The 12,901-nt window shown below is 39.6% G+C and overlaps 1 long non-coding RNA gene across 1 annotated transcript; it reads right to left on the minus strand.

The window, feature by feature from the left end:
- Nucleotides 1-598: 598 nt before the first annotated feature.
- Nucleotides 599-12,208, minus strand: LOC137316650 (uncharacterized). Its single transcript, XR_010961568.1, has 4 exons — nucleotides 12,129-12,208; nucleotides 5,142-5,232; nucleotides 874-979; nucleotides 599-744 (listed from the first exon to the last, which is right to left on the minus strand). It is a non-coding gene; the product is annotated as an uncharacterized lncRNA (long non-coding RNA).
- Nucleotides 12,209-12,901: the final 693 nt, after the last annotated feature.

Genomic DNA, 12,901 nt, shown 5'->3' on the forward strand with positions numbered 1-12,901 from the left:
TTGTCCCTTCCGACACGGCGTGCTTGGCCAGTTCTCCGGGCAGCAGCAGGCGCACGGCGGTCTGGATCTCCCGGGAGCTGATGGTCGCCCGTTTATTATAATGGGCCAGGCGGGAAGCCTCACTCGCGATGCGCTCGAAAATATCGTTCACAAAGGAGTTCATGATGCTCATGGCCTTGGAGGAGATGCCGGTGTCGGGGTGAACCTGCTTCATCACTTTGTAGACGTAGATGGAGTAACTCTCCTTCCTCGACTTTCTCCGCTTCTTGCCGCCCTTGGCTGGTGCTTTACTCAAGGTTTTCTTGGCGCCCTTCTTGGGAGCTGCTTTCTTGTCCTCAGGCATTTTCAAACTCAATTTCAGACCCAGAAATGACCCAAATCCGCTCCGAGCTCGGATTAAATAGGCAGCCCCACAGCCCTATGGTAATGAGGGATGGGGGAAGGCAATGATTGTGATTGGACGATTGGGCGTGAGGACACAAAACATTTACTTTCACTCTCTGATTGGTTTCTTCAAATATCCAATCACATTTAGTATCTGCCACCAATCACAAACACGCTCACACTGCACATTGTCCGGTTTCAGCAATTTGTTCCGAACTGTTGCAGTTCTGCTTCCGGCCAGTAGATGTCCCCAAACCCCGGGTCATTGAAGTTTACAGATGAGAGAGGGACAGAAGATAAACTCATTCTTCACATTATATTGCACGGGTGGGATTTAGAAAAACTGGGAATGGAGACGAGCTGCAAGTACATTTTGTTAGATCAAACATTAGTTTTAATGCTGTGTTAAATTCTTGTAATTAATTTAGCGGTTGTTGTCTATACTGAGGAAGACTGCGACAAAATACAAGAAGACTTGAATAAGCTTACCGAAAGGCTGTGTAAATGGCCTTTGAATTTCCTTATCAAAAGTTTTGAGGTGGTGCATTTTGCTCTGGGGAATAAGGAGGCCAAGCACTGCTTTGAAAATAAGAGCCTAAATGGGGTAGAAGAGCAAAGGGATTTAGGGGTACAGATTGACAAATCATTAAAAGTAGCAACACAGGTTGATGAGGCCACAGAAAGCAAACACAACACTGGGGTTTATTTCTAGAGGAATGGAATTGAAAAGCAGATAAGTTATGTTGAACTGTAATTTAAACTGTCAAACCTTGTGCCAAACTGTTAAACCTTCCCTTTCTGAAATCCGTGCTGACTATTCTTTATTATATTTTCGGTTTTCAGATGTTTTTCTATTGCTTCATTGAGTAAAGAATTCCATGATCATTCCTACCACCGACCTCCAGTTAACTGGTCTATAGTTCCCTGGACTTGTTCTATCTCCTGTTTTAAATTATAAGAATCACATTAACTGTCATCCAGTCCTCTGGCACTATTCCTTTTTGTGATGATTTTTTCTATATATGTAACAGTGCCTCTGCTGTCCCTTTCCTTGCTTCATTTAATATGTGCAGATGCAATTCATCTGGACCAGGAGTTTAACCACCCTTTCTAACTTAAATGTCTTGATATCTTTATTGACCTCTTCCTCTAATATCATGTTCACCCTGTTAATCTCCCGGGTAAATACTGAGGAAAAGTAATAATTCAATATTTCTGGCATTTCACTGACGTTACCACTGAGTTTATTTTGTGCATCCCTTTGTGGCACTGAAGCTGTTCTGATTTTCCTTGTTTTATTTATGGATCTGTGGAATAATTTACGATTTCTTTTGATATTCCTTGATAAATTAATTTCGTAGTTCCTCTTTGCTTCCGCAATTGTTCTTGTGAAATCTTCCTGACCGTTTCCTGTTCTCTTTTGTCATCCTCTTATTTAATATTTATAAATGAGAAATTCCACCAGCTTGTTGTGTCTGTTCAGGGGCTGGTGTTTGGGAACTATTTATTGTCTATGATTAAAGTGCCAGAAACTCAAAACCCAAACTCCACAGAAACACTCTATTTCTCCCTCTGAGTGAACTAAGGCGCTATAATGGTGAGTATAGCTGCCTTCCAAACAGTTAATTCCAACAAGTTTGAATCCCAGTTCGCTTAATTCAGAAACACCAAGACTGGAACCGAATTTGATGCTGTTCAGAGCGATAGTGTTTCCAAAACACAAACGGGTCTAATTTACATTTGAAAAAATACTTTTAAAGCTCATTTATATCCCCCATAATGTTAAATTTATCTCTGTCCCTTTGTATTATTATTTCCCCTGATCTGTACTGTGGATATTGGACACAATTGTCCGGATTCAGTGAAATTAATTGATTTTCTGAAGTTTTTCCCTCTGCTGATTCCCGTTCCTTATTTAAATTATGTTGGATTAACCTTTCTGATCGAGAAGGGTCATAGTCCTGAACCGTTAACCCGAGCTTCCCTTCTCCACAGATGCTGCCGGACCTGCTGAGTCTTTCCAGCATTTTTGGTATTTTTTTCTCTCTATTTTATCCCTTTCACCTTTGACGGTCGCCATTAAAACTTCCAGCTTTATGCTCAGTTTTTATTCGTGTTTCAGTTCGGTTTATTTGAATTAATCTAAATCGTGTCCTGAGAAATCAGACAGAAATATTGCGCAATGTCGAGTGAAATATAATGGGGCAAATTCACAACTATCGAATGAGTAAAACAAAAACTTTATTCTGAATCAATTGTCTTAATATTTCACTGTCAAAATATCAAAAAATACGATACTGGAAGTTACAGAGAGAAACTATTTCCTCACACTGCACATTGTCCTGAATCTGGAACAACGACAGACAATGTGAATTTGTTCCACTCTGTTACAGTTCTCCCTTCCGGCCAGTAGATGTCAGACTGTATATTCATTCTGTATCTGTCAGTCTCCACTACTGTCTGTGAGTGGGAGATAAATTCTCTCTCTGTCAGACTCTGGTACTGTGTGTGAGTGTGGGATTCATTCTGTATCTGTCAGTCTCTGGTACTGTGTGTGAGTGTGGGATTCATTCTGTGTCTGTCAATCTCTGGCACTGTGTGTGAGTGTGGGATTCATTCTGTATCTGTCAGACTCTGGTACTGTATGTGAATGTGGGATTCATTCTGAATCTGTCAGTCTCTGGTACTGTGTGTGAGTGTGGGATTCACTCTGTGTCTATCAATCTCTGGCACTGTGTGTGAGTGTGGGATTCATTCTGTATCTGTCAGACTCTGATACAGTGTGTGAGTGTGGGATTCATTCTGAATCTGTCAGTCTCTGGTACTGTGTGTGAGTGTGGGATTCACTCTGTGTCTGTCAGTTTGTGGTACTGTGTATGAGTGTGGGATTCATTCTGTATCTGTCAGTCTCTGGTACAGTGTGTGAGTGTGGGATTCATTCTGTATCTGTCAGACTCTGGTACTGTGTGTGAGTGTGGGATTCATTCTGTGTCTATCAATCTCTGGCACTGTGTGTGAGTGTGGGATTCATTCTGTATCTGTCAGACTCTGATACAGTGTGTGAGTGTGGGATTCATTCTGTATCTGTCAGACTCCGATACTGTGTGTGAGTGTGGGATTCATTCTGAATCTGTCAGACTCTGGTGCTGCCTGTGAGTGTGGGATTCATTCTGTGACAGTCAGTCTCTGGTATTATATCTCAGTGTAGGATTTATTCTGTAACTCAGTTTCTGGGACAAAGTGCAAGTCTGGATTCGTTCTGTATTCTTATTTCAGGTTACAGTATGTTGCTTGAAACTGTATCTTTAATACATGAATGTATGCATAGTCCTTTGTCTAGTGTTAATTTGTAATTATGGATACACTTTAGAACTTTGTTTTAATCATGCAATGTTTGTGAGTTTTGATGTAGGATTACATCTTAATTTCTGTGAAGACTATTTTAAATGAGAATGTACATTTCAATATCTTACTGTGAAATTATTGGACTGGTATTTATTGTGCAGCTCAGTCTGGGCTGGTGGAATTGATACTTTATCTTTCAAGCTGACACTGTGTGATTTTTGGACTGGTATGTAATGTGTAGTTCAGTCTGCATTAATGGGAATGAGACTGTATCTTTCAGTCTGACACTGTGTGCTATATTTGGACTTGTGTATGAGGAATAACTCAGTCTGCAATAATGGAATTGATGCCGTACCTTTCAGCATGAGCTTGACCTGATTGTTGGACTGGTTTGCAATGTGTAGCTGAGTCAACACTAATAGGATTGATACTGTATCTTTCAGTATGATACTGTATTCGAATTTTAGACCATATATAATGTGTAGCTCAATCTGCACTAATGGAATTGATACTGTATCTTTCAATCTGACACTGAGATTGTTGGGCTCATATCTGTTGTGTAGCTCAGTCTGCACTAATGGAATTCATACTGCATCTTTCAGCATGACCCTGAATGTGATTTCTGGACTGATATCTAATGTGTAACTCAATCTGCACTAATGGGATTGATACTGTATCTTTCAGTCTGATACTGTGTGAGATTTGTATACTGGTATGTAACGTGTGGGTCAGTCTGTACTAATCAAATCAAAATTGTACCTTTCAATCTGACACTGAGATTTTTAGACTGGTATTTGATGTGCAGCTCAGTCTGCATTAATGGAATTGATACTGTATCTTTCAATCTAATACTGTATGAGAATTTTGGACTGGTATCTAACGTGTACCTCAGTCTGCAGTAAAGGAATTGAAACTGTACATTTCATTCTGACACTATGAGATATTTGGACATATATGTGAGTCAAATATGGGTCACATCTGAACTGATATCTAATTTGCATCTCAGGGTACAATATTGGCATGAATACTGCATCTTTAAGCTCATAATGTGTGAGTTGTGGGCTGGTATTTAATTTGATTCTTGGAGTACACTATTGTAATTCATGCTGTACCTATCAATCAGTACCATGTGTCAGTTCTATCTGGTATGTAATTTGTAGCTAATTCTGAACTAATGTGAGATTAACACAGTTCGTTTCAATCTGATAGTGGGTGTGATTTTGGACTGGGAATTATTTATCTGCCAGTCAGTAGTACTGAGTTGTTGTGAAATGGAAATCCCATCTGTCTCTCCTGCTCTGTTTTGACTGTTGGATTGGGATCAGTGTGGGACTGACTATTTCTGCTGTCTGAGACTGTGGGACTGATGACCTGTCTGTGTCTCTGTGCTCTGTGAGTGATAATATACATACTGTGTGTGAGAAGGAGCTGGCTGCACTGACTGCTCCTTGTGCCTCGGGAGGAGTAAACATCACACTGATTCTGGGTCCTTCAAGTATTTGCCTGTAGGAAGATAAATTATATCTTGTAATTCAAAAAAAGATGAAGTAGAAAATACATAAGTGATCAATTGAATCTCTCTGTTAATAATTATTGAAATAACAACAAATGAAAACCAGCGATACAAGCAGTGTCAGTGTCTGACTCCACTGCAGTACTGCAGCACTCAGCTTCTGCACACCAGGTGTGTTCGGCTGTTTTACAACAATTTAGTGACATCCAGACACAACCCAACCCCTGCACTGATCCATGAATGGGGCTACACGATGGACCTTTGTACAGGTCAGGGTTCTAATCCCCTCTCCATTGGGACTAACCATTCAACTGATACATATCACCCGCTGTTTAAAATGTGTCCTTCACACTCCTCACCTGAAGCCTGCAATAGATGCTCTTTGTATAACTTCCCATATCCTTACTGTCCGGCTCTGTTTACTGCTCAATAACAAACACTAAAGGTTAATGGGCAGGTTTAAAAATTTAGATTTAATTCCTGCTACCAATCACAAACACGCTCACACTGCACATTGTCCGGTTTCAGCAATTTGTTCCGAACTGTTGCAGTTCTGCTTCAGGCCAGTAGATGTCCCCAAACCCCGGGTCATTGAAGTTTACAGATGAGAGAGGGACAGAAGATAAACTCATTCTTCACATTATATTGCACGGGTGGGATTTAGAAAAACTGGGAATGGAGACGAGCTGCAAGTACATTTTGTTAGACCAAACATCAGTTGTAATGCTGTGTTAAATTCTTGTAATTGATTTAGGAAATATAGTCAATACTGAGGAAGACTGGGACAAAATAAACTTGCAGAACGGCCGTGTCAATGGCCATTGAATTTCAATATAGAAAGGTGTGAGGTGGGGCATTTCGCTAGGGGGAATAAGGAGGCCACATACTGCATGGAAAATAAGAGTCTAAATGGGGTAGAGGAGCAATGTAAATCGTGTCCTGAGAAATCAGAGAGAAATACTGCGCAATGCACAGTGAAATATAATGGGGCAAATTCACAACTATGGAATGAGTGAAACAAAAACTTTATTATGAATCAATTGTATTCATTTTTCATCTTCAAAAAGTGCAAAAATACGAGAGTAAACGTAACAGACAGAAACTTCCCTCACATTGCACATTGTCCTGTTTCTGTCACCATGACAGATAATGTGAATTTGTTCCCTCATTGCAGTTGCCGCTTACCGCCAGTAGAGGTCAGTCTCTGGTACTGTATATGAGACTGGGATTTATTCTGTATCTGTATCTCTGGTACTGAGTACGAGAGTGGGGTTTATTCTGTGTCTGTCAGTCTCCAGGTACTATGTATAAGTGTTGCGTTTATTCCGTACCTGTCAGTCTCTGGTACTGTCTGTGTGTGGCGGATACATTCTGTATCTGCCATTCTCTGCTACTTTATCTCAGTGTGGGATTTGTACTGTAATTCAATGTCTGTGACAATGTGCAAGTCTGGATTCATTCTGTATTCTTATTTCAGTTTACAATATTCTATTGAAACTGTATCTTTAACACTTTAAAGTATATACAGTTCTTCATTGAGCATTTAATTTGTTAATATGGATACACTTTTTCGATTTTCTTTAATCAAAGGACGTGTGTGAGTTTTGGAGTAGTATTACATCTTAATCTCTGAACTCTATTGTGAACGATAATATACCTTTCAATCTGTTCACGTTGAAATTACTGGACTAGTATGTCATGTATAGTTCAGTCTGCAATAATGGGATTAATTCTGTATCTGAGTCTGACACCATGAGATTTTTGGACTGGTATGTAATATGTAGCTCATCCTGCACGAAATGAATTGATACTGTATCTATCAGTCTGATACTGTATTAAATTTTTGGACTGGAATGCAATGTATAGCTCAGTCTGCACTAATGGAATTGATACTGAATCTTTCATTGTGATACTGTATGAGATTTTTGGACTGGTGAGTAACATACAGATCAGTCTGTGCTAATGGAATTGATATTGTATCTTTGAGTCTGATCGGGTATGAGATTCTTGGACTGCTATATAATGTGTGGTTCAGTCTGCAGGAATTGAATTGATTCTGTATCTTTCAGTCTAATATTGTATGAGATTGTTGGACTGATATATAATGTTGAGCTCAGGTGGTGTGAATAGAATTAAATTATATCTTCCAGTCTGATCATTTATGATTTTTGGACTCGTATGTAATGTATAGCTCAGTCTGTACCAATGGTATTGATAATGTTTATTTCAGTATAATACTGAGTATTGACCAATATATCTAACATGTAGCTCAGTCTGCACCAATAGAATTTATACTGTATCTTTCAATCTGACACTATGAGATCTTTGGACTGGTCGATAAAGTGTAACTCAGCCTGCAGTAATGTCATTGTGACATTCATTCTGTATCTGTTGTCTCCAGTACAGTCTGTGAGGGTGGGATTCATTCTGTATCTGTCAGTCTCTGGTACTGTGTGTGAGTGTGGGATTCATTCTGTATCTGTCAGTCCCTGGTACTGTATGTGAGTTTGGGATTCATTCTGTATCTGTCAGTCTCTGGTACTGTGTGTGAGTGTGGGATTCATTCTGTATCTGTCAGTCCCTGGTACTGTATGTGAGTTTGGGATTCATTCTGTATCTGTCAGTCTCTGGTACTGTGTGTGAGTGTGGGATTCATTCTGTATCTGTCAGTCCCTTGTACTGTATGTGAGTCTGGGATTCATTCTGTATCTGTCAGTCTCTGGTACTGTGTTTGAGCGTGGGATTCATTCTCTATCTGTCAGTCTCTGGTGCTGTGTGTGAGTGTGGGATTCATTCTCTATCTGTCAGTCTCTGGTGCTGTGCGTAAGTGTGGGATTCATTCTGTATCTGTCAGTCTCTGGTACTGTGTGTGAGTGTGGGATTCATTCTGTATCTGCAGGTCTCTGGTACAGTGTGTGAGTGTGGGATTCATTCTGTGTCTGTCAGTCTCTGTACTGATGTGGAGATGCCGGTGATGGACTGGGGTTGACAATTTTAAACAATTTTACAACACCAAGTTATAGTCCAACAATTTTATTTTTAATCCCACAAGCTTTCGGAGGCTTCCTCCTCCCTCCATTCACCTGTTGGACAATAACTTGGTGTTGTAAAAGTCTCTGTACTGTGTGTGAGTGTGGGATTCATTCTGTATCTGCAGGTCTCAGGTACTGTGTGTGAGTGTGGGATTCATTCTGTATCTGTCAGTCTCTGTACGGTGTGTGAGTGTGGGATTCATTCTTTATCTGCAGGTCTGAGGTACTGTGTGTGAGTATGGGATTCATTCTGTATCTGCCATTTTATGCTACATTATCTCAGTGTGGAATTCATTCTGTAATTCAGTGTCTGAGACAATGTGCAAGTCTGAATTCATTCTGTATTCTAATTTCAGTTTACAGTATCGGACTTGAAACTGTATCTTTAATACTTTAAATTATATATAGTTCTTCGTCTGGTGTTTAATTTATAAATATGGATACACTTTTCGATTTTCTTTAATCAAACATGTGTGAGTTTTGGATTGTATTACATCTTTATCATTCACGATAGAGTTCAGAAATTATGTACCTTTCAATCTGTTCACAGTGAAATTATTGGATTGGTATGTAATGTTTAGCTCAGTCTGCAATAATGGGATTAATTCTGTATCTCAATCTAATATTGTATGAGATTTTTGGACTGGTATGTAATATGTAGCTCAGCCTGCACGAAAGGAATTGATACTGTATCTATCAGTCTGACGCTGTATTGGATTTTTGGATAGGAATGTGATGTGCAGCTCAGTCTTCAATAATGGAAGTGATACTGAATCTTTGGATCTGATATTCTTTGTGATTTTTGGACTGGTGAGTAACATGGAGCTCAGTACGTGTTATGGAATTGATATTGTATCTTTGAGTCTGTAGGGTTTGAGATTCTTGGACTGCTATATAATGTGTGGCTCAGTCTGCACTAATGGAATTGATACTGTATCTTTCAGTCTAATACTTTATGGGATTTTCAGTCCGGTATGTAATGTACAGGTCAGGCAGTGCTAATAGAATTGATACTGTATCTTCCAGTCTGATCATTTATGAGGTTTTTGGACCAGTATGTAATGTGTAGCTCAGTCTGTTCCAATGGTATTGATAATGTTTATTTCAGTATAATACTCTGAGTATTTACTAATATATCTAAAATGTAGCTCAGTCTGCACTAATGGAATTTATACTGCATCTTTCAACCTGACACTATGATATCTTTGAACTGGTATGTAAAATGTAACTCGGTCTGCAGTAGTGTGATTGTGAGATTCATTCTGTGACTGTCAGTTCCTCATACTCTTTGTGAGTGTGGGATTCAATCTGTATCTGTCAGCATCTGGTACTGGTTGTGAGTGAGGGATTCATTCTGCATCTGTCAGTCTCTGGTCCTGTGTGTGAGTGTGGGATTCATTCTGTATCTGTCAGTCTCTGGTACGGTATGTGAGTGAGGGATTCATTCTGTATCAGTCAATCTCTGGTGCTGTATGTGAGTGTGGGATTCATTCTGTATCTGTCAGTCTCTGGTATGGTGTGTGAGTGAGGGATTCATTCTGTAACTGTCAGTCTCTGGTACTGTGTGTGAGTGTGGGATTCATTCTGTATCTGCCATTCTCTGCTACATTATCTCAGTGTGGGATTCATTCTGTAATTCAGTATCTGAGACAATGTGCAAGTCTGAATTCATTCTGTATTCTTATTTCAGTTTACAGTAACGGATTTGAAACTGTATCTTAATAATTTAAATTATATACAGCTCTTCGCCAAGTGTTTAATTTGTAAATATGGATACACTTTTCGATTTTCTTTAATCAAACATGTGTGAGTTTTGGAGTTGTATTACATCTTTATCATTCACAATAGAGTTCAGAGATTATGTACCTTTCAATCTGTTCACAGTGAAATTATTGGATTCGTATGTAATGTTTAGCTCAGTCTGCAATAATGGGATTAATTCTGTAACACAATCTAATATTGTATGAGATTTTTGGACTGGTATGTAATATGTAGCTCAGCCTGCACGAAAGGAATTGATACTGTATCTATCAGTCCGACGCTGTCTTGGATTTTTGGACAGGAATGTGATGTGTCGCTCAGTCTTCAATAATGGAAGTGATACTGAATCTTTCGATCTGATATTCTAGGAGATTTTTGGACTGGTGTCTAACATGTAGCTCAGTACGTGTTATGGAATTGATATTGTATCTTTGAATCTGATAGGGTATGAGATTCTTGGACTGCTATATTATGTGTGGCTCAGTCTGCACTAATGGAATGATACTGTATCTTTCAGTCTAATATTGTGTGGGATTTTCAGTCTGGTATGTAATGTACAGGTCAGGCAGTGCCAATAGAATTGAAACTGTATCTTCCAGTCTGATCATTTGAGGTTTTTGGACCAGTATGTAATGTGTAGCTCAGTCAGAACCAATGGTATTGATAATGTTTATTTCAGTATAATACTATATGAGTATTAACTAATATATCTAATATGTAGCTCAGTCTGCACTAATGGAACTTGTACTGTATCTTTCAATCTGACACTATGATATCTTTGAACTGGTATGTAAAATGTGACTCAGTCTGCAGTAGTGTGCCTGTGAGATTCATTCTGTGACAGGCAGTTCCTGATACTCTATGTGAGTGTGGGATTCATTCTGTATCTGTCAGCATCTGGTACTGGTTGTGAGTGAGGGATTCATTCTGTATCTGTCAGTCTTTGGTACTGTATGTGAGTGTTGGATTCATTCTATATCTGTCAGACCTTGGTACTGTATGCCCGTGTGGGATTCATTTTGTTTCTGTCATCTCTGGTACCATACTTGAGTGTGGGATTCACTCTGTGTCTGGCAACCTCTCGTACTGTATGTGAGTGTGGGATTCATTCTGTGTCTGTGTGTCTCTGTTCTGTATCTGAGTGTGAGATTCATTCTGTATCTGTCCATAATTATTCTCTCAGATTAGATTATGGTATTCAATACTGTTGCTTTAATATCTTAATGTTTAAGTAGTTTTTCTCATTATTTAATTGGTAAATATGGATACACTTTAGGATTTGATGCTGGAGGTTTTAATCAGATAATTTGTGCGATTTTGGACTACTATTAAATCTGTATCTCTGTCAGTATTATTGTGAATGATAATATATCTTTAACCTGACATGGTGACATTTTTGATTTGGTATATAATGTGTAGATCTGACTGCACTAAAGGAATTGATACTGCATAATTAAGTTTTATTTTATAAGATTTTTGGACTCGCGTATAATGTGTATCTCGGTCTATGCTAATAGAATTGATACTGTATCTTTAAATCTCATACTATGAGTTTATTATAAACTGGTATCTAATGTGTTTCTCAGGTTACACTGTCACAGCATTTCTCAATCTGATACTGTACATGAGTTTTGGACTTGCAATTTGTATTCGAATGGCACACAATTCGAATGGATACTTCATGTATTAAACTCACGTGTGTGTGTGAGAGAGTTTTGGGCTAGCATACAATCGGAATCTTGGGGTATCTGGGATCTAATTCATGGCTAAAGTTATCCTTTTTTAAAATTGACAATCTGAAAGCATGACTTTGGACTGGGATTTTTGTATCCACCTGTCAGCGGGACTGAGTGAGGGGGAAATGGAACAGTGTCTGCCTCACCTGCTCTGTTTGACTGTTGGATTGAAAATGTGTCTCTGGAGTTAGGGGGAAATGGAACAGCGTCTGCCACACCTGCTCTGTTTGACTGTTGGATTGAAAATGTGTCTCTGGAACTTGGGATCAGTGTGGGACTGACTACTTCTGCTGTCTGAGACTGTGGAACTGATGACCTGTCTGCGTCTCTGTGCTCTATGAGTGATAAAGTACTTACTGTGTGTGAGAAGGAGCTGGCTGCACCGTTCCTTTGCCTCGGATGGAGGAAACTTCACATTCATTCTGGCTCCTTCAAGGGTTTGACTGTAGAAAGAAACATATATCTTGTAACTCAAGAACAGGTGAGGTCGAAAATACAGAAGTGATCAGTTTAATATCTGTGAATAATTATTTTGAATATCCACAAATGAAAACCAGTGATACAAACGGTGTCAGTGTCTGACTCCACTGCAGTACTGCAGCACTCAGCTTCTGCACACCAGGTGTGTTGGGCGATTTTAAAACAATTTAGTGACATCCCCTCCACTGATCCATGAATGGGACTACCCGATGGGGCAGGGACCTTTGTGCAGGTCAGGTTTCTAATCCCCTCTCCCATGGGACAAACCGTTCAAATGAAAGCAAAAACCGCTCTTTAAATTGTGTCCTTCACACTTCTCACCTGATGCCTGCAATAGATACTCTTTGTATAACTCCCCACATCCTGACTGTTCACTGTCCAAAAACAGGGTGAGACTGGAACCACACCAGGAACATTCACCACTGGTTTGGGGAGAGAAAGCAGCAATGATTTTAAATAGCAGGTTCTTCCCATTCTGTCTCCCTTACCCTGGACACACCCTGGACACACACAGCCCGAGAATGACCTCTCCCTTCCCCCGCTCACTCCATGTTCCGGGACCAGTTCCTGATCCACTCCGCCTCTTACAAACAGCCCCCGGACTCCCCCTGACCTTCCCCCGGACTCAATGCCGATCTCTGAGCCCATCT

This window comes from Heptranchias perlo, unplaced genomic scaffold (assembly GCF_035084215.1).
Source record: "Heptranchias perlo isolate sHepPer1 unplaced genomic scaffold, sHepPer1.hap1 HAP1_SCAFFOLD_60, whole genome shotgun sequence".
NCBI classification, from domain to species: Eukaryota; Metazoa; Chordata; class Chondrichthyes; order Hexanchiformes; family Hexanchidae; genus Heptranchias; species Heptranchias perlo.